Here is a 23,323-nt window from a genome sequence, read left to right as displayed (position 1 = left end):
TCTCTAATGACAGATGTATGTCTGTCCATCCATCCATCCATCCTTCCATCCAATTTGCTACCTGTTACTGTAAAATGTCAAGAATCATGATTTGAGTCTGTTATATTAGTATACTGACATCCAAATGGTATTTGAGTCTGCCAAACCTCTGTTGGGCTTAGATGCAATGAGGAACCAGGATATGTAACTATTTAGGGCGGGTAAAGAGGTACCAATCTGTCCCGTGATCATTCCCACCTCGGCAGTAATTCAACTGAGAGCACCCTTCTGCTCAATGGCCAGGATCATGCCTTTTTATGAGTCATTGTAAAGCGCCAAGTGCATTGACATATACTTCATAAATGCTAAATAACAACAAGTCAGTGAACCTAGAAGTATTGGATTCAGTATTTGAGACATTAAATCCAAGTCATGCTGTTCGAGAAGCAAGGCAAACAAATAAATCAACCCCAAATCAAATCAAGTCTATATCCATACCAGGCCAGAAGTGGGTGCTATCCGGAACTCACTTCATGGGCGAGTGGTTCCCACAGGAACCACTTTATCCGACACGCCATACTCCATGCCCTGCCCATGACTTGGGAGGAGACTTTTATATCTTACCCTACCCCAACCACAGCAGACAATGGTGACACTATGCCCTTAAAGCTCCAATCCCCTTTATTTGATGCCAGGAACTAATATCTGCTGAAGCTCTAGGGAAGAGCAACAGTCGCCCTGCTGAGCAATTAGACTGATCCAGGCGGGGAGTCTCTGTATGAGATACTGGGAGACCCTATTTGTATTTCAAAGCCAGGATTTAAGACGGCAGTCTCTTTAGGGGTGCCTGGGATTCCTTGATGGTTTATGCACAGAGCCCAGACAGCTTGCACATCCATCAAGGCAACAGAATCTAGACCCGCCACGGTCTGCAAACCTTTCTGTTTTGGAGTGTGGACTCTGAGCATAGGCTGCAGCTTCCCCATGAGGGAGTGCCAGCACTGCACCTTTTCCCAAGAGGCAGCCGTCTTGGTCCTACATGCAAACATGATTTACCTTCACTCTCTTGTCATTTCAAACTGTTGACATGCTTAGGAGAAAAGCCTCAAACCTCCACAGCCAAAGACTGATTGCAAAACCAATTGTGTGTCTGCAGGCAATGGTGACTGGCAAGATACATACAGGGTCCACTTGAGGAAGGGATGTTATCCTTCAGGGGTTATTTCTTCAAAAGCATTTCACTCTCATTCAATTGCAGCCAAGAGAATGAGAGCCAGGAAACCTACCCAGGACACAGAGCTCTGCTCTAAGAAGTGTTGAGTGGAAGATTCTGCCAAAGGGGTGGGCGCACCACCAAGAAATGAAAGGCAAAACAGCCATCAGATGCCAGGTCTTGTTATGTTTTCCTTGAATACAAGGTACCTCCAGCTATTTCGGTCTGGCCTCCAACCAATGCATCACATCTCCCAGAATTGAATGCATACATCACACATATTGAGGTTTCCAGCGGTCATGTCTCTGGTCCCCAAATATGGCTCTGCATGCGGTTCACCTGGGGAGTTCGCTAAAGGGACAGGTTTCTGCATTGGAAGATCTGGGATGTCCACTTAACCAGCACTCTAGGGATTGGAGCACCTGGATGGCTTTACTGGAAGTCACTGCTTTCAATCAATACTTTGCAACCTTCATGGGGAAACTGAATAAGAACTAGGGAAATCTCCTCCCAGCATTCCAGTCCAAATTTCTCTTTTTTTGCAGATAAAGGAATTGAGAGTTTATGAAACTTTCTCTATGTCACTCCCACCAGTTAATAAGGAAACAGTTCAGAGCAGAAGCAAAATCTAATGGCAGCTTCTGAATACTCACTCTACTGTTTGTTTTTAGAGATTATTCTCTCCAGCAGGTCCTGTTGGACATAAATTCACATGCATAGAAACGAGAGCACATCTGGACCATTCCAGCAATTTCTATAGTCTTCGAAACATGGTGGGCAGCATCAGTGTTGCCAGAGTTTAGAGAAAGTGAGTTGAGAGAGAAGCAGAACTTACCTTCTCTAAAAATTGGTGGTGGAGAAGATGAACACAGGGACTCAAAGCTGTCCTCCAAACACCCACAATGTCTGGGCTCCCCAAATTAGTGTCTGTGAGAAAGCAAAAAACCAGCAGTTGTGAGAAACTGCATGTATCCCTTATGTGGCATGAAAGCAATAACGAGTGCCTCCCACGAGCTGCACTAGAATCAAATCCACATTTCAGCATCACCATTATGCTCTTCATCTTTCAGTCTGTCCGCTACTCCATGTGGCTGTGATCAGGGTAAGCCGCACAATTTGGTGTTTCAGCAAATTCCAGAGGGGCTTGACAAGGAAGACTTAATTCTAAGTCTTAATCTTAATTCTAAGATTAACTCAAAGATCCTTGGAGATAGACTTCTGACTCATTTGATTGTTGGTTCTCTCTATAAGAAAGTGAAACTGAGTAGTCCCTTATTTCAAATGAATGGGAAATCAGAGAAGTCATGTCAAGAATACTGACTAGATCTTCACAGTTTAAGAGGTTGTGCTCAGGGATGGGCTCATTCATCTGTTCAAGAAATATTTATGGGGGCCAGAGAGATAGGCCAGGGGTCAAAGCACTTGCAGTCTAGCCAGGCAATCCTGGTTCAATCCTTGGCAGTGCATATAGTCCCCCAAGCCCTGCCAGGAGGATTTCTGAGCATAGAGCCAGGAATAAGCCCTGAACACCACTGAGTATTGTCCAACCCCCCAACTCACCTCCCACCACACACAAAAAAGTTGTCTTTATGAAGACTTATAGGCCAGGCAGTTGTTTTGCTATGTAACGTGTTAAATTTTACCCAATGAGAAGCTACTTTGCATGTAGAAAAAATGAGATCTAGAGATGTTTAAGGTCCCTTTGACCTAATATTTTACAACTAGCAAGGGCTGAAAGAAATATGAATAGGATTTGATATCAAAACTTGTTGTAATTATGGGACCTGGGAGCAGAGATCCTCTGCCGGTTTCCCCCAGTCTCCAGCGACCCAGGGGTCATATCCATAAGCCACCTCCTGCCAGCACCAGATAATCTCCTCATCAGCCACCCTCCAGAACTCAAGGCTGCTTCTTCCGAAAGGGAGCATAGAATGAGGCCTCCATAATCATGCCACCAGTCTCCGCGCCAGGCTGTTTTCACTCGGGGTATCCCCAGAGGGGGGGAGGGTGAGATCCTTCCCCACCCCAAGGGACCAGCCCTGGCAGCCGACCTTCACAACCCAAGCACCGCCATGCTCCAGGCCGCTTTCCACACGCTCGGGCTGAGCTTCACATATGAGTGAACATATTCCTGGACTGCATGGCTACAGAAACACATCATAGGACACTCCCTTCCCATTTTCCATAATTACATCATATTTGATAGGGTTTAGACAGTAGGCAACAAATCATAGAGGATATATATATATATATATATATATATATATATGTATATGTACTGGGGCTGGAGCGATAGCACAGCAGTAAGGCGTTTGTCTTGCACGCAGCCAGCCCGGCCGAGCTGAGTTCGATTCTTCCGCCCCTCTTGGAGAGCCCAGCAAGCTACCAGGAGTATCTCGCCCGCATGGCAAAGCCTGGCATATTGACGTGCTCAATATGCCAAACACAATAACAACAAGTCTCAAAATGGAGACGTTACTGGGCCCGCTCGAGCAAAATCGATGAATAACGGGAGGACAGTGACAGTGACAATACATATATACATATTTTCAGACATATATACCAAAGCTCACATCACCCAAACCATAACAACATGTTAGTGATATCCTATAGAATGTCTTAATGGCTCCTGCCAAAATAGAACAATCTTCACACTGTTATTTATATGAACACTTTTTTGTAAGTATGCTCAGCAGTTCTTCATAACAGACAATATAAAATATATTATTTCATTTGTGTTTTGGGACAGAGGTTGGGGCTTGAGATTGAAACACCCCATATTTGGTGGTGGGAAGGTGTAATGGTGGTGGGATTGGTGTTTGAATATTGAATGTAATTAAATATTGTGAAGTAACTTATAAAATTAAAAAAATTAAAAAAAAACTTGTTGTAATTCCCCAAACTTTTCATTGTCTCCATCAAGCTTTAAACATCCAGACAAGCACAGAAAATGAATGAATTAACACCTATGACCTGAACATCACAACTGAAGAAATGCTAAATTTTATATCAGTTTACTATTACTTTGGCAATAGAACATTATGAACACAGCTGAATCCCTCTTTAGACTTTCCCCAGTCCTGTTCTTCTCACCTTCTATTCCCCAAAGAACCAATCTACAGATGCTGTGCCACACCCTCTTTGGGAAAGTGTGTCTGCTTTTCTTAAATATATGCATATTGATGCTGGGTGATGTCAACCAGAAGTAGAGGAACAGATACAGAAAAACCTCTCTCATATGTGGCACATAAAAAAAACTATAGTAAGGAATGACCATTGTCCAAAGGCAATTGGTCATTAGTAGGACGTTTACCATGGCGGGGGTGTCACTGGGGGAGGGACACTGGAACAGGTGGAGGGAAGTTGACATTTTGGTGGAAGATACGGTGTTGGAACATTTTGTGTATAAAGCCCTACCATTAACAGTATTGAAAAATCACTGTGCTTAAAATAAATATATATGCATATTCACATACACACATACAGGGCACACATTCTTCAGCAGTTTCTTTCAAACTAGTTCTTTAGTTTCCCTTTAGCTCACATACGGCAATCAACAGGCCATACTGTGTACAATGCATTCCCTCTAGGCACACTCAGGATGGTTCCATTTTTCACCTCCACGAATCACCCTGTTGGGAACCAGGCTCTGTGTTGTGTGTCTGTGCACACATGTGAGTGTTTTTCAAGGCTATCCAACTAGAAATGGGATTTCTGGGTTGCAGAATGTACTCATCTTCAACTTTATTAAATATTGCCAAATTGCTCTCTCCAGTGATTGTACTAAATTACACCCCCTCTAACAGATTATGAGAGTTTTCCTTTCTTTACATCCTTGCCAACGTTCAGTATTTTCAAACTTTATAATGTTTGGCAGTCTGATTGGAGTGAAATAGCATATAATTATTGCTTCAAAATCCTGTGTTCTTAACCACTACTCTTATTGTCTTCACTTCTGGAAGGTTCAGTTATGTAAAATGGAGAAAATACCTTTGCCTATTTCTTGGAGTAGTAATAAATTCTTCTGGTGTAATGTGAATATATTTTGTAAATATCAAGTGCCACTTTTGTACTTTGCTGGTGGGAGAGAATATTTGGACAGTTTCTATAGCAGGCAATTTGTCAAAATCTATCAAAATTTCAAATACATGTATTTTTTTCTTTTCACCTAAAAATGATCTCAAAATTGCAAAAATAGTGAAAAGAATTCTCGTGACCCAGATTGGTGAAATGTTAACTTTAAAAAATGTTGTATTAAAATTGTCAATCTCTGCCCCAGCATTGCTGATGATGGTCTAAGTCCTACCACCTCCCAAATTCACAATCTCTTTCTTTCACTCTTTTCACCTCGTTTTCTTTCTTTATATATACAAGGTAAAGGTAAAGGTAAAGGCCCTCCCGTTGATCGTCGATTTGCTCAAGCGGGCCCAGTAACGTCTCCATTGGAGACTTTGTTGTTACTGTGTCTGGCATATGGAATACTCTCGGTAGCTTGCCGGGCTCTCCGAGAGGGGCGGAGGAATTGAACTTGGGTTGGCCATGTTGGCCGCTTATAAGGCGAATGCCCTACCCGCTGTGCTATCGCTCCAGTATGTATGTGTATATATACATATACACATATATGTATATATACACATACATATATGTGTATATCTATATCTATACAGACACACAGATACTACTTAAAATTTCTAAAAATATTCTATTCAATGCTAGAAAAGTTGTCAAGTCAAGAAATAAACACTCATGAAACTAATACAATTTAACAAAAAGTATTTTTATAAGGGCCACAGCCACAGAGTGGACTACATGCGGTGCTGGGGACTGAACTCGGGTCTTGCTCTGTTTCCCCTTCTGCCATCACTATTATCTAATCACTCATTTCATCCATATTTGGCTCACTGCCCCACCACTGTCTTTTAGAGTAAAAGAAAATACATTTTTCCTCTTCTTGAATCCAATCTGAATAATCAAGATTGACTAAAGTGAGCTCTATGGAGACTCCCTTCACCCAGATGGATCCTTCACTCATTTTTGTCTTCCCAGATATTTTTGAAGTACATTGATCAATGACTTACATGGACCTGTGCTCGCTTTGGCTGTCTCGGGGGTTTTCTTGTGATCAGGGTTAGGGTTTTTCCCAAACGCCACAGACATGAGGCCAGTCAGCAAACTTCAAGTAACTTGCGCCATTACTCACCAGTCAGGTTATTTTGATCATTGGCTTATGGGAACCACATGGCTATTTTTTACCTCTGTGCACAATAACTCATTTTTCTTTGCCCCACCTGGCAGTACTCAGGGCTTATTCCTGGGTCTGTGCTCAGGATCACCTATGGGAGGTCATATGTGGTGCTGAGGATGGAACCAGATTTGGCGACATTTGAGGCAAGTGTCTTATCCTGTGTACTATCTCTCCAGTCCTATGATGAATAACACTTGGGGAGAGATATTCTGAGACTGTGACTGCACCTGGATATGCTGTGTTGATTTCTCTTCTTATTTATTTCATCACTGGATTATTTCATGCTTGGTCAGTGGCTATGCCTCCCAGCAGCTCCCATCTGTGGCCTTTGGCCTGGGTCACTGTCCTCTGAGACTTCTGATGGATTCTTAGTTCATCCAAGCTTCTGTCTCAGCACTGGCCATTTGCCAAGGAACCCTGACTCCTTTGAATGGAGACTAGTGTTTAGAAACTATGTTCTGAGTCTCCTATGTGATACATCTCATACTTTGTGCTTTCTCCTCCAGAAATTCCTGAACAGCTATTGCCATATGTTTGTTAAAAGATTTATGTACCAAGCTATTAATTGCAGCAGAATACAGAACAGAAAAAGATTAGCCATAACCTAAAGGCCCATCAATAAGGGAATGGGTTGACTAAATTATTTAAGTCATATAATGCTATGCTATGCATTCATAAAAAATTGAGGAATTCCCCTCATATATTTTAAGTTTTTAAAAATAAAATATAGAATGGTAAGTCTGGTACACTACTGTTTCTTTGCAAAATGGGAAAAGTACCTGTACATATACATGTATGTGAGCAATCTGATACAGGCACGTAATAGAGTCTGGAAGAAAGGATACAGAACACTGACTTATTTGGGGGTATGGATTAGGTATTTTGGGAAGCAGAGGTAAGATGGCACTATTATAAACTTTGTTATAAAAAACAATAAATTTGGACAAAAAGTGGGGTGGGGGATGGTTGAAGGGCTGAAGTACATACTTTGCATGCAGGAGCCCCATATTATAATCCCCACACTGAGTGGTCCCCCACCTCTAGCACTGCTGGAAGTGACCCCGGAGAACCCAAGCCCAGACTAGTTCCCTGCCCCTCACCACCAACTGTGGCCCCAAGACAAAACCAGAGAGACCCAATGTATTCGGAACTAAATGCAGTACTAAAAAAAATACTACAAAAACAAAATAACTGATAATTTTTAACCTAGAGAATTCATTATAAACTCAAATATCAGAACACATTTTCTAAAACAAGAAGCTAGTTAAAAAGCACAACTACAATTTGATCACTGCTGCTTAGAAATACCAGTGGTCTTTATCCTATTGTACTTGATCTGTAATATGCATAGAGTAATATCATCAGCTTATAAGTCAGAGGAAATGAAATTGAAAGTGGAGAAGTGAATGGAACAGTGCCAGGCTGCCGTGATTGACAATAATGACAGTTTCACCTTGATGTGAAATTAATAAATATGTGTGAAAGAGTAGGTGGCTGGATACGATTGAGAGTGAAGGAAGATGGGAGAAGGACTTGGATACCTGCTTGGGTGTCAGGAGAAAACCAAGCCCTTACAAGTATAGGAACGCATTGAAGGGCACCCAGTGATGCCCACATTGGTTAATCCAGTCCGAGAGCTTAGGGTTGGGGTGCTTGTGTTATGATTCTGGCTCTGCCACAGGGGCTGTGTGACCTGGGCTTTGACTCAATTTTCTTTCTGGAAAACGGGCCTTGGAGAGTGGCTGTGTGGATTCCTCAAGTTAGTCATTGGAAGGCACATGCAGCCAGGATGACACCTGGCAAGCATTCAACACAGACAAACTAAGAATTAATAAACCTATTTTATGAAGGCGGAACATTCAACCCCAAAGCTTCTAACTCGGCAGATTCTTAAGTGTCCATCAGAGTGCTGCGAACACGTGGTGGGGCAGCTCTCTGGGACACAGGCACCTCACTTCAGGGCACCCTGTTGACTGACAGCTACTCATGACACCCTTGGCAAAGGCCTCAGCAAAACCACCATGCTCAGACCTGCTTCTCTGCATCAGATGAGTTTAGAGCACAGAAGAACCAGACCTTACAGCCCTTTTGGCTTATTTCACCAAGCAATAAGTCCTCTAGTTTCAGTAAGTCACTGGGTGTTATTATTGTCGTTATTATTATACTCTGATTTTTTTTTTTAGTGAAACACCATGAGGTACAATTGTAGACTTACATATTTTTGTGTTTGGGTTTCAGTTATACAATGATCAAGTACTCATCCCTCCACCAGTGCCCATTCTCCATTACCAATGAACCCAGTAGCCCTCCCATACCCCCTGGCCCACCTCTATGGCAGGGCATTCCCTTTTGCTCTCTCTTTCTTTTAGGGTGTTTTGATTTGCAATAGAGGTATTGCATGACCAAGTAAAGGGTGTTTGGAGGACTTGCTTCGGATGAGAGACACATGTTGAAAGTAGACTATAGACCGAATACTCTGATCTTTTTTAAAGAACAATATTGCATAATGTGGATACACTACATTTTTTTTTATCCTCGGACTCACAGAAAGACCTTTGGCTTGTTTTATAGCACTGCCAAGAACACTGAAGGGCACCTATCTTTTTGAGATTGTGATCAAAATTTTTTTTAGATAACTACTGAGAAGTCATGGACTAAATGTAAATATTCAGCAGTCACAGGATCTTATGTTACTTCTAGTTTATATTGGGGGGGGGCACACTCAGTCGTTATTGGCAACTGGGTGATCATTTGGTGCTAGGGATGGAACCCAGGAATCTCACACATGCAAAACATGTGTGCCAACCCTTTGTGAGAGCCCCTGGTCCAGTTTTTATTTTTTGGAAAACCTCGACATTGTTTCCCATAGGGGCGGCACTGTTTTGCATTCCCACCAATGGTGTACCAGACTTCTGGTGTCTCTACTTCCTCTCCAATACTTGTGGCCCAGCTGTAACTCTTATAAGCCTTAAATTTTAGACCTAGGAGGCTTCTCCGAGATGTCCTACCTAATATCTGTCTCTTGTTTCCTAGATAATGAAAGAAAAAGGGATGGTGGAGAGGAAGTGCGCATAATCAGCCAGAATAGATTCAGTCCCTCGAGGTTTGGGGTTTGGAACACTCTAGGAACGCAGGGAGATGCTCTTGTTCGTACCTAGCTGATTGCAGGAGAAGGGTTTCCACCCCTCCCACTGGACCATTTGGGTTGGTAATTTTGAAGAGGGAGGAGGAATTTAATGCCACTACCTTCTGAACACTGTGCTTTGTGACCCCACCAACCTTTCTGGAATGTCCCTGCTCTGATTTTTGGTCCCAAAGCGAGCACCTCTCTACTTTAAGGGGAGAGTCTGGGTCTCTGTACAAACACAGGGTTTTGGGGACTGCAATGGAACCGCGTGGTTTCGGTTCATGTGCCTTCATGGGCACTGAGGTTGGGGGCCATGATGCAGAAGGCCTGGAGGGCAGAGTAAGAATTACCCAAGGACCAACCATAAACTTGCTGGCAGCCTCCAGGGTGGAGGGGTGGGATACCTTCTCTTCCAGCAGGGACCTCCCAAACCTCACTCATTCCCCATGCAGGGCGGGACCCACGCAGCCATCAGAAAAGTCAGTGTGGAAAACAAACCACTTACTCTTGAGAGCAAAGGGACTGAAGTTTTTAAAGAGAAAGATGGAGGACCTCTCCAGTTTATCAGTGTGTGACAGGGTGGTGATTACAAATGCAAATGTGACCTTTAGGTCCCAGGAGCAGAGACTGTGCTTACCACTGAACTTGGCCTGCCGTCAGCCCACACCTTGGGCGGGGCCACTGTCTCAGTTCCAGGGACTTTATAAACCTGTCACCACACTCAGAACCCTTTTGTTTCTTGGGGACTATTCCATTTTTTTTGACCAAACCCCACAGTACTGGGGTTTACTCTTGCTCTGTGCTCATGGATGACTGTTAGCCATGCTTTGGGGTGGGTGCTGTGTGTGGCACAGGGCATCTGAGAAGGGTTTGCTCCATGCAAGACTAGCGCCTTACCCCGGACTGTCTCTCTGATCCCTACTGTTCCATATTTTGAAAGAGAGGTTCTGTCCATTTTCTTTCCAAAGCAAAGTCACATACAGGATCATTTCCTGCCCTTTCTCCTTGGAGAGTTCAGAAGTATTTGAATAGCGAGGAGGAGCCTGGCATTGTGAGAGGTTTTTAACTTAGAATATCTCCCAGGTGTCACAGGAAGCGAAGGACCCATCTATGCGTCCACGTGTCAGATGCATGCACAGACTCCCAACACTCTGGGGCCCTGACCTACAGCATTTGATGAGAAGCGGGGATGAGATCTGAATGCAACTCTAGTCCCAGTATATTTCTAGGAAACCTCTCTAGCTGGATGCTGGAGCATTTAAAAAAGCAAGATGAGGTGTGGCTTGACAATCTCTGTGGGGAAGTCGGCCGGCCGGCTCGGGGATCAGGGGAAACCAACTGCGGAAGAAGAGCTTCATGGGGAGGAAAAGGAAGGAGAAATGGGTTCTGATCCATCCCAGTGGCCTCAAGCAAACCCTTGATTTCATGGCCATTTCTCCCCCTGGCATCTTGGGGAGTGACCTCATCCTCGGAGATGCTCTCCCCTTCTGTCTGAGACTGGCAGGTGTCCTCTGGGGGTCTGGGGATTCATCATGCTTAACGAGAAAACACATGGCTTCCACATGCTCACGCCAAGCTGCAAGGGGGCAGCTGGGTTTGGTGGGGGAGAATGCTTCCACCCTCGCACATGACAGGGACATTAGGGCAGTCGCCACCACATGGATGTGTGGCCTCACTGCTCCAGAGCACCTTGTTCTTTCTGTCCTGGGACCAGCTCTGGGCCACCTCTGCATGTGCACATATATGCATATGTCTGCTTACACACACACACACACACACACACACACACACATACACACACTGGTGTTGCTCAGAGGACTATGTGGTGGCAGGAATTAAGCCCAGACCTCTTGCATGCAAATTCCGTGTTCTAGCACTTGGTGCTACCCTATGGCCCCTGAGTTTAATTTTAACCAAAAGAGAAGAATTGAAGACTCACCAGGAAGGGTGTTTGGGGTTGTCGGGTGCATTTATGGTAAAAAGCGGTTGGGCGATGACAGCCTGCCTTGCAACCTTCACTATCCTACCTGGGAGAACTCAGAGGAGGGTGTTGCAGAGACAGCCCAGCTCCGTGTGCTTATGATGACTGTGCGTGTATATGTGTGTGTGCTGTGGTGTGTGTTGTGTTGTGTGTGTGGTGTGTTGTGGTGTGTGTGTGTGTGTGTGTGTTGGTGAGGGGGCAAGGGATACTTTCCTGGATGAAGGATGCTCCACGTAGACATACCTGAAGTGGTCCAGGGGACCAGCTGTGCTTGGCCTACAATGGGTGTGGCTGGACCATAACCGCTCCCCTCTGGAGAAGAGTTTGGGGATGGTGCTTTGCTACGTGCCATGTATTTCCTGCCTCTCTGGTCGGGTACCAAGGACAGCTCTGAGTTCACGTGCGGTGTATGTGGCAGGGGAGGAAGGCTGCTGTGCGGTTGCCCAGCTACCCAGCTAGTGCTGGGCTCACATCCCTGTGCCCTGCCCAAGGGAAACTGACACTTAGACAAATGTGCTCCTGGCCACCAGCACGACACCCGGCGTAGGGCACAACTCTGAATGGCTCTGGCATCTGTTTTGTCCCGCCTCGTGCCCACATACTGGGGCCGCTTGTTTTCCTCCAATAGCAATTAGCACTGTGGCAAACACCATGTGCCCGGCACTCATTCAGCAGGATATGTGTGTCACACCCGGTCAGGGATGACAGCTAATCACAGGGGCTTGGGCACACCTCTCAGGAGGCTTTTGTTTTAAAGGGAGGCATTGGACCTGGCATTCTTCCCTGGGTTAGGGCTGACCCAGGGAGCCCCCCCGCATGCGGCCAGGATGCTGTGCTTCTTGGAACCCCGTTTGTTCCCCCCCTTTGTAGAGAACCGAAGCAATGACTCCTGGAGGGGGACCACACACGGGGTGGGGAAGAAGGATTGCCTCCCCAAACACACACATGCCTTCTCTGACTCCGCAGAGCCTGACTTGCACAGTGCTCAACATGGGAGACTTCTCAGAACCATCAGAGGCCTAGGGGAGGGATACAGAGACTTTCCTGGGATGGCTCCACTTTAGAGCTATAAAGCTTTATGGGGGTCGAAGCAATAGTATAGTGGAAAAGGCACTTGCCTTGCATGTGGCCAGCCCAAGTTCCATACCCAGTACCCCACGTGGTCCTGGGAGACCCACCTGGAGTGAGCTCTGAGTGCAGGGCTAAGAGTAAGCCCAGAGCACTGCTGAGTGTGACCCCATAACAAAAAATAAAATAAAAATTTTTGTAAAAAGCTCTTTGGTTATTATTTTTTTCTTTTACCTCATATTTTGACCTGACTTCTGCCCTTATTATAAGAATATATTTTTGGTTCTAATTAACTATTCATTATTTATTTTAGTTTCTTTTTTTTTTAAATCAGGGTTGGGAGAAAGCACAAGTGGTAGAACATATACGTAGAATTTTGAGGCTCTGAGTTTGATCCTTGGTAAATGTGACTCCCAAAACAACACCAGGTATGACCTTGGTGGCCCCAGCACAGGCCTGGTAGGTGTGGAACATATAAAATTCTATATAATTATATATAGATGTGGTATATTATATAATAACATAATTATATAATTTACAGAAAATCATCCGAGAATGTGTTTTGCCATGGCAGGAAAATGCATCCTTAAAAGGGTGAATTTTGGCAAATGGCAGTCACATAAATATTATCACAATGAAATTCTAATAAAGAGGGCTGAGGAGAGAGCTCAAAATTCTGAGTGCAAGTTTGTGGAAAACCCTGGTTCAATCTCTGGCATGGCACAGTCCCCTGAGCATTGCCAGGTGTGCCCCCGGCCCCCCAATACAGAGCTGGGAGTAGCTCCTGAGTACCACCAGATGTGGCCTAACTCATCCCCCCCCAAAAAAACAAAAAGTCGGAATAACTTCACACCCCTAAACATTCCTTTTTTTCTTGCTCTTTCTGGTTAATATTCCTCTCCAATCCCACAGGCCAGGCTATTTTCCTGACTGCCAGAATATGTTTCTTTGTGAATGGCTTCCTTCACTTGGCAAGACATCCTTGAGATTTAGCATGTAGCTGGGTGTACTGGCAACTGTTCCCTCTTGGTGCAGAGTTATGGGCTGTGGAGGGTCCGCAACCTGGTCCCTGTGGCTGCACACTTGTCTCCTTTCCATCTCTTGCTCGCCACAGCCAGTACTGCTATGAACTCCGCAAGCATATGTGTCTGCTTCTCTCAAGCAACGGACGGCTGACAGTGGACTTGCTGGGTTTGTGGCTCTGTGTTTACCGTCACAAGGAATTTCCTGTTTCCCCACATGGATGTATCCCTATGCATGTGCATCAGCAGGGACGTCCAGAGACACTTGCTCTGCTTCTCACCAGTACCTGGCATTGCCCACTGAAAACATCGGAATCATTCTAACAGATGTTGACTGGGACGTGTTGTGCTTTCACATTCATTTCCCAGTGATTCATGAGGCAGAGATTTTTCTTGTGTGCCCATTTACCATGTAGCACTGTAGCACTGTCCTCCCATTGTTCATTGATGTGCTTGAATGGACACCAGTAACGTCTCCATTGTGAGACTTGTAGTTACTGTTTTTGGCTTATCAAATATGACACAGGGAGCTTGCCAGGCTCTGCTGTGCAGGTGGAATACTCTTAGCTTGTCAGGCTCTCAGAGAGGGACGGCTGCGTGCAAGGCAAACGCTCTACCCGCTGTGTTATCACTCCGCTTGCCCATTAACCATATATTTAAAAAACTACTCCCCACCCTCTAAAACCATGCTTCCACCACCCCCTCCTGGCCTTTGGGCCTCCAGCTGTCACTGTGTCCCTTGCAGTGTCCTCCCACACTGCCCACTCAGAAGGCAGCAACCTGTCCCCACTCCTGCGCAGCTCTTCTGGTGCTGTCAGAAATGCAGGGTCCAGACCTCAGCCCAGCTTTTGGGTTGGGAAGAAGGGGATCTGAATCCTATCACCACCAAGGACCAGCCCTGTGACTTTGGGCCACCACATCATCTCTGCACACCACAGAAATGACCCTGGAAACAGTCACACTAGTTTTGACAGAGATGAAGGCAGATATACCCCATAGAGGACACACATATGATGCATTCCCTGACAGATAGGAAGCATCAGGCAAGCATTTCCTTCGGGCTGACTCAAAACTGTGGATCTTCTGGCACCTGCTTTTCCCTTCATTTCCCTGAATCACATCCTTCATCTGACAGTCCATCTCGTAGCACCTCTCCTCTCTCCAGCAAGTCACTAAGGGCTCTTAACTCAGAGGAGGGCAGAAACCAGGTCTTTTCTCTTTTATTTCCCCCCATTCCTCCCTCCTTCCCTCCCTCATTCCTTAAGTCACATTTAACACAGCTCAGGAGGGAGCTCAGGGCCAACAGTGGGTACTGGGGGCCATGTGGCATTTAAAAACAAACTCAGGGTCTTGTTCAAGCAGGCCACGTGCTCTATACTTAGTTTTTTCTCTTCCCTCCCCTCTGTGTCCTTAGAGGCAGTTTCAAGACAAGAAAGCCATCATCATCCACAACAATGAACAACCACTCCACTGACCAGTCTACTGCTTACTGTGTGCCTGGTCCAGTGACAGGGTTCACAGGCAGAATCTCACTTAATCCTCAGAACCACCCCAGAGCCAGATATGATAAAAACTGCCCAGAGTTGCAGATAAGTGACTCAGGAAGCTTGAATCATGAGTCAAGGACACACATATGATGCATTCCCTGACAGATTTTTTATCAATCTGAGACCAAAAATAATGAGAATAAAGGTAATTGTTTGTATTGTTTAAAGAAGTAGTTTTCAACCTTTCCAAAAATTTTTTAGTACCTGTGGACCGGTGGTAGTCAGCAAATCAATGGTTAAAAACACTTATTAAAAAAACTGACTTTTATTTTGAGATCACAACCTCTTTACCTGATATCTTTTACTCAAATGAGGAGCTACCTAAAGCATACGGCATCATGTGCCCCCAATTTAAAATATGCTACAGAGCTATAGTGAGCAAAACAGCATGGTACTGGAATAAGGATGAACCTATAAAACAATCGAAAAGTACAGAGATCCCAGAAATAGTGCATGGATAAATGTATGATTAATTTACAACAAAGGAGTCAAGAGCATACAACAGAGAAAGGAAAGTCTCATAAGTGGTAGTGGGGAAACTGGACAGACATGTCCAAAAGAATAGCACCCAATTACTATCTCATGTCATACACAAAAATTAATTCCAAATGGGCCGAAGAGTTAGTAATACTTGAAATAGTGAAATAGACTGAAGAAAAGATAAACCATCTGCCCCATGCATTGGCTTGGGTGATGTCTGTGGTGACTCACCTTCAACAAAAATTCCAAAGAAGGGAAACAAAAGCAAAAATAAACAAATGAGACTACTTCGAATAATTAAGCTTCTGCACAGTGAAAGAAACAATCATTAAAAAAGTCCTACTTAATGGGAGTGAAGTACCTGCACAGTGTACATCTGACAATCAGTTGATAGCTAGGAAACTGAAAAAATTCTTACAAACATCATCAACAACAAAAAACAAATCGCCCAATAAAACTAGAGAGAAGAGTGTAATAGACATTTCTTCAAAGAAGACCTACAGATGGCCAACAAGTTCAGGAGAAAACACTCATGGTCACTTATCATCAGGGAAATGTGAATTAAAACCACAATAAAATGGGGCCAGAGAGACAGTACAGAGATGTAGGTGCTTATCTTACTTGCAGCCAATCTTAGATCCCTGGTATGACATATGGTCTCATGACTATATGGTGTGCCAGGAGTGATCTCTGAGTGTAGAGTCAGGAATAAGCTCTGAGCCACAGCTGGGGGTGGCCTCTAATTCTTTCCCCCAAAAGTCCCAGCAACCCTAGCCCAAATTAAAACAAAACCACAATGAAACAGCACCTCAAACCTGTGAGAAGAGCTATGTTAAAAACATTAGAAACAAGTATTGGCAAGGGTATAGGGGAAGAAATAAAAAGTTTTCTCATACACTGGGAACATTAACTGGACAATCTTCTAAGGAAAACACAATAGAGATTCCTCAAAATATCAAACTACATAGATCTACATATGATCTAACAATTTCAAACCCTGTTATCTATAAAAATACACAAATACTAGCTAAAATATACATGCATTCCTCTTTTACTGATGTTCTATTTGCAATATCCAAGATTTGGAAACATCCCACGTGCCTAATGACAGATGAGTAGATAGAAAAATTGGGCTGTACAGATACTGTTTGGTTATAAGGAAAGATGAAATCTTGCCACTTGAGTAAACATGGATAAAGCCAGGCCGGGGGGTGGGGGGTGGGAGCTGTGATATGTGAAGCAAAGTTAGGAGAAGAAAGACAAGTATGGATGACCTCACTCATACACAGAATTTAATGAAATGAAGCAAAGGAAATAATAAGAACAAAAGTAAAACGAACTCCCAGATCCTGACTGCAGAACTGACACTAACAGAGAGGAAAAGGGAGAAAGCAAAGGGTGGAAGGGGTCTGGAGGACTGAGGTGATGGGTGACTGGTGCATTGAAGGTGGCTATGGATTGATAACATAGATTTAGCGAGGCATTAGCCTGTATTCGTAGGACACGTACAATCATGTAAACCAAAGCTACTGCAAGACCAAAAAATTGAAGACATAATTATCTAGAAAAAGGAAAACAGAGTAAGAAAAGGTATCTCTCTTGACCTGATTTATTATGTTCCATTTTTAGTCCATGGGGAGATTCTATTATGCATTGGAGGCCAGCAGTACAATCCAACTTTTCTCCTTATAGGTAATGTGCTGGAGCAGAGGCAGTGAGTCACTGACTTTACCCGGGTGTCTTGGTAGGAAATCCTCCCCTGTGGATATGGATATATAGAGAGAGTTTGCCCAATAGGTCTGAAAAAGGAGATTCTCAAAATCTAAAAGCATAATTATCATTTGATGGAGCCTCAGGGGGATATGGCTGATGGGTGCTCAGGGACAAGTTCACATGGTCCTCTCTCCTGGGGAACCGATGGAGATGTTTTCCGACATACAGAAAATCCAATTTGTGAAAGTGCCTATGTGTAATCGAAGCTTTTCCTACATGTTCAAGCTCAGCCAAAGAGAGACTTTTGGAGCATTTAATCTGCAGATATTATCGTTTGCTTCACAGCCCTTTAATAGTAAAGCATGGTGGGTGAGACTAGGGGCACCATAGTTTCGAGATCTTGTTAGATGGAGTCAGCACCCACCACCCCCCTATTGAAGCTCTTCATTCGTGACACAGCAGGTTGTGTAATACAGTCTTTAGCTTAGTGGGCGTGCTCTTAGGGAGTCAGGCATAGGAGCTGTCATTGCTGCTGACTGGCTGTATTTCTTGGTATTATTACTAATGTGGTACAGATTTGCACCATATTGAAATTTCCAAAACAGAAAAACATTTGAGCCTGCCTTCATGTCTTCAGTTCTTAAACGTGAAAGAATCTTATTCTAAATCTTGTGTGGTTATTTGCTTCTTTTGTTTTTGTTCTTTCAAAAGGACACACTTTCAAACTCTCCCAGGAAAAGCCATTTTAAGATCCAAGACAAATTTTCTAGAAATGTTCTAAAATTTCTTTCTATGAGGAGAAAGTTTTTTTGGGGGTGGGGGTGGGGGAGGGAGAAGGCAGCCTCAAACTTTCCACTATACAGGCTAACTCAAATTGATCTCTGAAACTAAGGAATTCTAAAGACTATTCTCTCTTATTTTCCTTTTCATCTTTCAAGATTTAGAAGGCATTTCTGATCATTAGAAGAAGCCCAATATGTACAAAACATCAGGTTTCTGAAAAAAGGACTTTTATCAAACCTGGAAATTAGTGAAAATGCATAATACACTTTGGGGTCTCCTGAATTGTTTTTATTAAACACACTGGTGCAATCCTTCAGTGAGTGATTACACCTCATACTTTTTTTGTTTTTTGTTTTGATTTCAAAAGAACTTGCTAAGGGCTTGTCAAACACTTGTTAAATTGGCTTAGGAAACAATGTTGGCACAATCTCAGTGTTTTAATCATGACAAATCTCAGGGCTGACAATCTGCATGCTGATGTCCTTGTTTTCTGTCTAATGAAAATATTTAATTTTCAGAATGAACTGAAAGTCACCCCAGATTTGCTTAATACCAACCTTGCCTTTGATGACTAATCTTTAAACAGGGCAGCTCTGTGACTTCAGGGTCCTGATCAAGGTCACTTTCTGTGTCTTTTACTTCTTAGTGGCATCCTATTTATCTTTTGTACCGAGTACATAAAATATTTTATTAAAATCCAAAGGTATGTGAGGGGCCATCATTTATGGAGGAGAATAACCGACATAATTTTTGGATGGATGACATTTTCCTGACTTTGTTCCCTGTTATTGTTGCCCAGTGAAAAGAATTTCTGGCTATAGGATACCAAAGTAGCTCATCAAAGCCGGGAGGGTAATCACCAAAGGTTTTCAGAATTGTTCTCCTTTAAATTCATCTTCTTCGCTTATGGTAGAGCCAAGAGTCTTTTTCATTTTTGTGTTTGAAAGAAAACATTCTTGGGGGCTGTTTCATTAATTTGATCAATGGTCATTCAACCCCAAGGAAGACGTTTCTCCAATGGAATCAATGATGAAAAATAAACATCTTGATAGTCTGCCGAGTTAAAGAAGATGTTGGCTGTTGGAAATCTCCTGTTAAGCAGTGTGGTCATGAGCGGGTTGTGAGTCTGGTCTCTGGCAGCCAAAATAGCCAATTACAACCTGCTTGTTTTTGGAAGGAAGTTAGCCTGACTCAGTCAAAGGACAGCCCCAGAGAAGTTTCCCATGTCTATGTTTTCCTAATCTAAGTGGGGTAAGATTACCCTATTGCCCATTGGAGGGGCAACCCCATGTCTCCATGGATTACAACACAACATCCTTAGAGGCCTTCTCCACTCTTCTCTGCATCCCGTACTTAATTTTTTCAAATCAAGAGGTTACTTTACAGATCACTTTTTGTCCACTTTCAAGTTGATTTGTTTTGCTCAATTGTAAAACTAGGTTGGAAGTTGTAATGCCAATGATGCCATAAAAAGTAATTTTTTCCCTTTAAGGAATTTTCAGGGGATTGAGTCCCAGACAGTTTTGTCTTTGTTACCAGATATCAAAACAGATACATGTATCTTCTATTAAAAAAGTCCACTGGGGGACTGGAGCAATAGCACAGCGGGTAGGGCGTTTGCCTTGCACGCAGCCGACCTGAGCTGGATTCCCAGCATCCCATATGGTCGCCTGAGCACCACAAGGAGTAATTCCTGAGTGCAGAGCCAGGAATAACCCCTGTGCATTGCCGGGTGTGACCCAAAAAGCAAAAAAAAAAAAAAAGTCCATTGGGTATTTGATTCCACTTGGAATCAGGCATATACGTGTAATATATTAGCGATGTGAAAGGGCTATCCTATGCTTTGTTTATAAGGATGAAACGAAAGCTCAAATTTAATGGGATATGTTTTTTTACACTGAGAGAATAGTTTCAAGGCGAATGCAATGAGAAACTCCTTGGAAATTGCTACCATGCTTTTTAAGATCTCAGCACTAAGGAATTCCTTGGTTGCTCATCCCTCATGGTCTTACAGTACGAAGGAAAGACAGCCAGATCTCATTCCTGTGGTTTTTGGACCTATTCAACAATGGCATGATTCCTTGTAGTTGGCAGGCGTTAGAAACCATCCTTCAAGCAGAACAGGCTCAATGCATGAGGACATATAGATGCAGCCAGAAGGAGCTGGCATAAAATATTAATCCTGCTCCTCTCAGAAGAGAAGCCTGCAGTTAGTCCAAAGGTGCAATCACCAGCTCCACAAATAAGATATTGCCACACATTAAGATGCTCCTGTGACCTGCTGATAACAACTACACACATTTGAAAGGTGTATGGAACACGTAAGACAGAGACTATTCATAACAGGATTTCAGGGAATCAGGGAGGTGGCCTGCCTGGTTAACCAGCCTGATTGGAGGTCAGACTTGGAGAAGTCAACTTTAGAGATGAGATTCTGCAAGTCCCTCACACAATGATGCCACAAAGAAATTCACCAGTGCGGGCAAAATAAAACCCAAACATGCCAAAAGTCTACTTGCAGTCCTGAAGAAATTTTGAATTCTGATGTCAGAAATTGTGTGTATCTTTTATTTTTCTAGATGTTTGCTTGTAAGCTAGCTCAACCTCCCCTTTGTGATTTTTCATGCACAAGAGTCACACTGTCCCCTCCCCAGGGAAAGGAAGACAGAGTTTCTGGCAGGGGCAAACTTTGAAACCTGATACTGGTTTTCCCCTGTAACTCTCCAGGGTGATGATCAACTTATTGAGGTGATGATCAACTTAGGGAAGGAATCCAAGAAAAAGGGAACGTGGATGTCCTCCAAAGTTCCTTAAAGCAGTGCCGCTAGCTGATGAGTTATTTCTTCTATCTAATTTCTATTTTATACAGAAAAGGCTTTAAAACATTTAACTTTTGACAACCTCCCCACCCAGGCCCTTCAAATATTTCTAATGTATTAAAAAAAACCCAGTTTTAATTCATTGCAGAGACAAATAATGACAAGAAAAGAGAAGAAAATAGGAATGATTTTAAATTCTCCTCTGGAGAGAACTAATATTAATACTTTGAGATATATTCTTCCAATTACTTCTCACATATGTAAACTGATATTGACTATCAATATGTGTTAACTTTCATCTCTGACATTAAAATGGGTTCTGTCTTGTACTTTGCAATGTTCTATAAGCAATATGTGATGACATTAACTTATGTAACAGAGGGGCGGAAAAATAGTGCAGGGGTTAGCATACTATAGAATCCAGTTAGATCACTAGCACCACAGATGGTCCCCTGAGCACCACCAGGAATGATTCCTGAATACAGATTCTCGAGTAAGTCCTCAACACCTCCGGGTATGGCACCCAAACCAAAAACAACCAACCAAACAAAAAATATATACATATCAGAACACAGAGAGCTTTCAGACAGATCTATTTTTGCAATCTGAATTTCCTGTTACATCATGAAATGTCCCAAGACTTGAAATGTTCATTTTGTATTGGCTGTGTAATATTGCACTACTCAGATGTAATATCTTTTATTTAAAGACTGTTTTGCTATTGAGTATTTCTTTGGGGCTGGAGCAATAGCACAGCGGTAGGGTGTTTGCCTTGCGTGCAGCCGGCCTGGCCGAGCAGGGTTTGATTCCTCTGCCCCTCTCAGAGAGCCCAGCAAGCTGCCAAGAGTATCTCGCCTGCACGGTAAAGCCTGGGAAGCTACCCATGATGTATTCGATTGCGAAACACAGTAACAAGTCTCACAATGTTACTGGGCCCACTTGAGCAAGTCGATATACAACGGGGTGACAGTGACGGTGATTTATTTGGAATCTATTTTCCCACTACCAAAAACAACTGTGAAATGCATACATTCTTTTTGTTCCAATATATGCTTTTTAAAAAGAATATTTTTAAAAGGAAAGAAAATGTGTTCTAGGTGATTGTTTCATTTTTGTGTTGGGAACTGAGGTGACTGGTTATCTCTCAATTGTGGATTCAGATTAGGGTATCAGAGCTCTGTGAGGCACTGTCCACAAGGAGATGAGACCCACACAGCTACAGGAAGAGAGACGGGGAGAGCAATCTTTCTCAAAGTGGGCAAGAAGGCCTGCAGCCAGTGCTAGAACAATCAAGGGGGACAGTAATAGGCTTGAGTACAATTCGTGGATGGTTGCTGTTTATTCAGTTAAAGAAAGTACCAGTGGGGCTCTGAGTAACTTTTCTTCTGAGAAGGTAGAACAAGGTAGGTAGCACAAGTATGGGAACCCCTCATGGTCACGGTCACGGTCTTCCTGTTGTTCATTGATTTGCTCGAGCGGGCCCAGTAACGTCTCCATTGGAGACTTTGTTGTTACTGTGTTTGGCATATTGAATACATCACGGGTAGCTGCGGGCGAGATCCTCTCAGTAGCTTGCCGGGCTCTCCGATAGCACAGTGTGTAAGGCGTTTGCCTTGTACGCGGCCGACCCGGGTTCGAGCCCCGGCATCCCATATGGTCCTCCAAGCACCACCAGGAGTAATTCGTGAGTGCAAAGCCAGGAGTAACCCCTGAGCATTGCTGGGTGTGACCCCCCCCCAAAAAAAGAAATGGGAACCCCTAGTGGAGAAAAATTGTGAAAACTTTCTGTGCACGTATACTGCTTCTGTGGGGGATGCTCCATGAATACATGTATTGCAGAACACAAGAAGTGGCTCGGTGGCACAGCATATGCCTCAAACATGGAAGGTGCTGGATTTGATCCCTGACAGTAGACAAAATGATGATGATGGTGATGATGATAGGAAAAGAAAGAAATACTGAAAATAAATCACAAAAAAATGGGGCATCTCCAGCAGACAAAGGGCACAAAATTCATAGCCTTGCTTGACATTTAGACTGTAATGCATAGTGATGGTAGAAGGGGCACGTCAGGATGGGGCTGTGAGGCAATTCTCGCTCTGACTGTTGCTTGGGACTCAACCTCATATAACAATATCACAGAACCCTTTTCAAGAAGACCACAAAATGCTTATTTTTGGACACAGGAAACCTGTGTCACTCAAGGAAATGGATATTGAGCTGGGTGGGGTCTCCCTGTTTTACTCATATTCATACCTTTTTATTTAGACCCCTTGCTCTTCCCCCTGAGAGCGGAGGCGTCACAGGCTCCAGGGAAATAAGTACTGTAAAGTTGGCAGGTAGAAG

The 23,323-nt window shown here is 43.6% G+C and overlaps 1 long non-coding RNA gene across 1 annotated transcript in view; it reads right to left on the bottom strand.

Moving 5' to 3' along the window:
* Positions 1–23,323, bottom strand: part of LOC130044068 (uncharacterized) — a 188,267-nt gene that overhangs the window by 143,168 nt on the left and 21,776 nt on the right. Inside the window, exon 2 of the long non-coding RNA XR_008795376.1 lies at positions 2,028–2,119. This is a non-coding gene — a long non-coding RNA (uncharacterized LOC130044068). The remainder of the gene's footprint in view (positions 1–2,027; positions 2,120–23,323) is intronic.

Source organism: Sorex fumeus, unplaced genomic scaffold (assembly GCF_029834395.1).
Source record: "Sorex fumeus unplaced genomic scaffold, SorFum_2.1 ptg000122l, whole genome shotgun sequence".
NCBI classification, from domain to species: domain Eukaryota; kingdom Metazoa; phylum Chordata; class Mammalia; order Eulipotyphla; family Soricidae; genus Sorex; species Sorex fumeus.
Note: the sequence above shows the minus strand (reverse complement) of the source record. Positions and strands in the feature narration are given on the sequence as shown.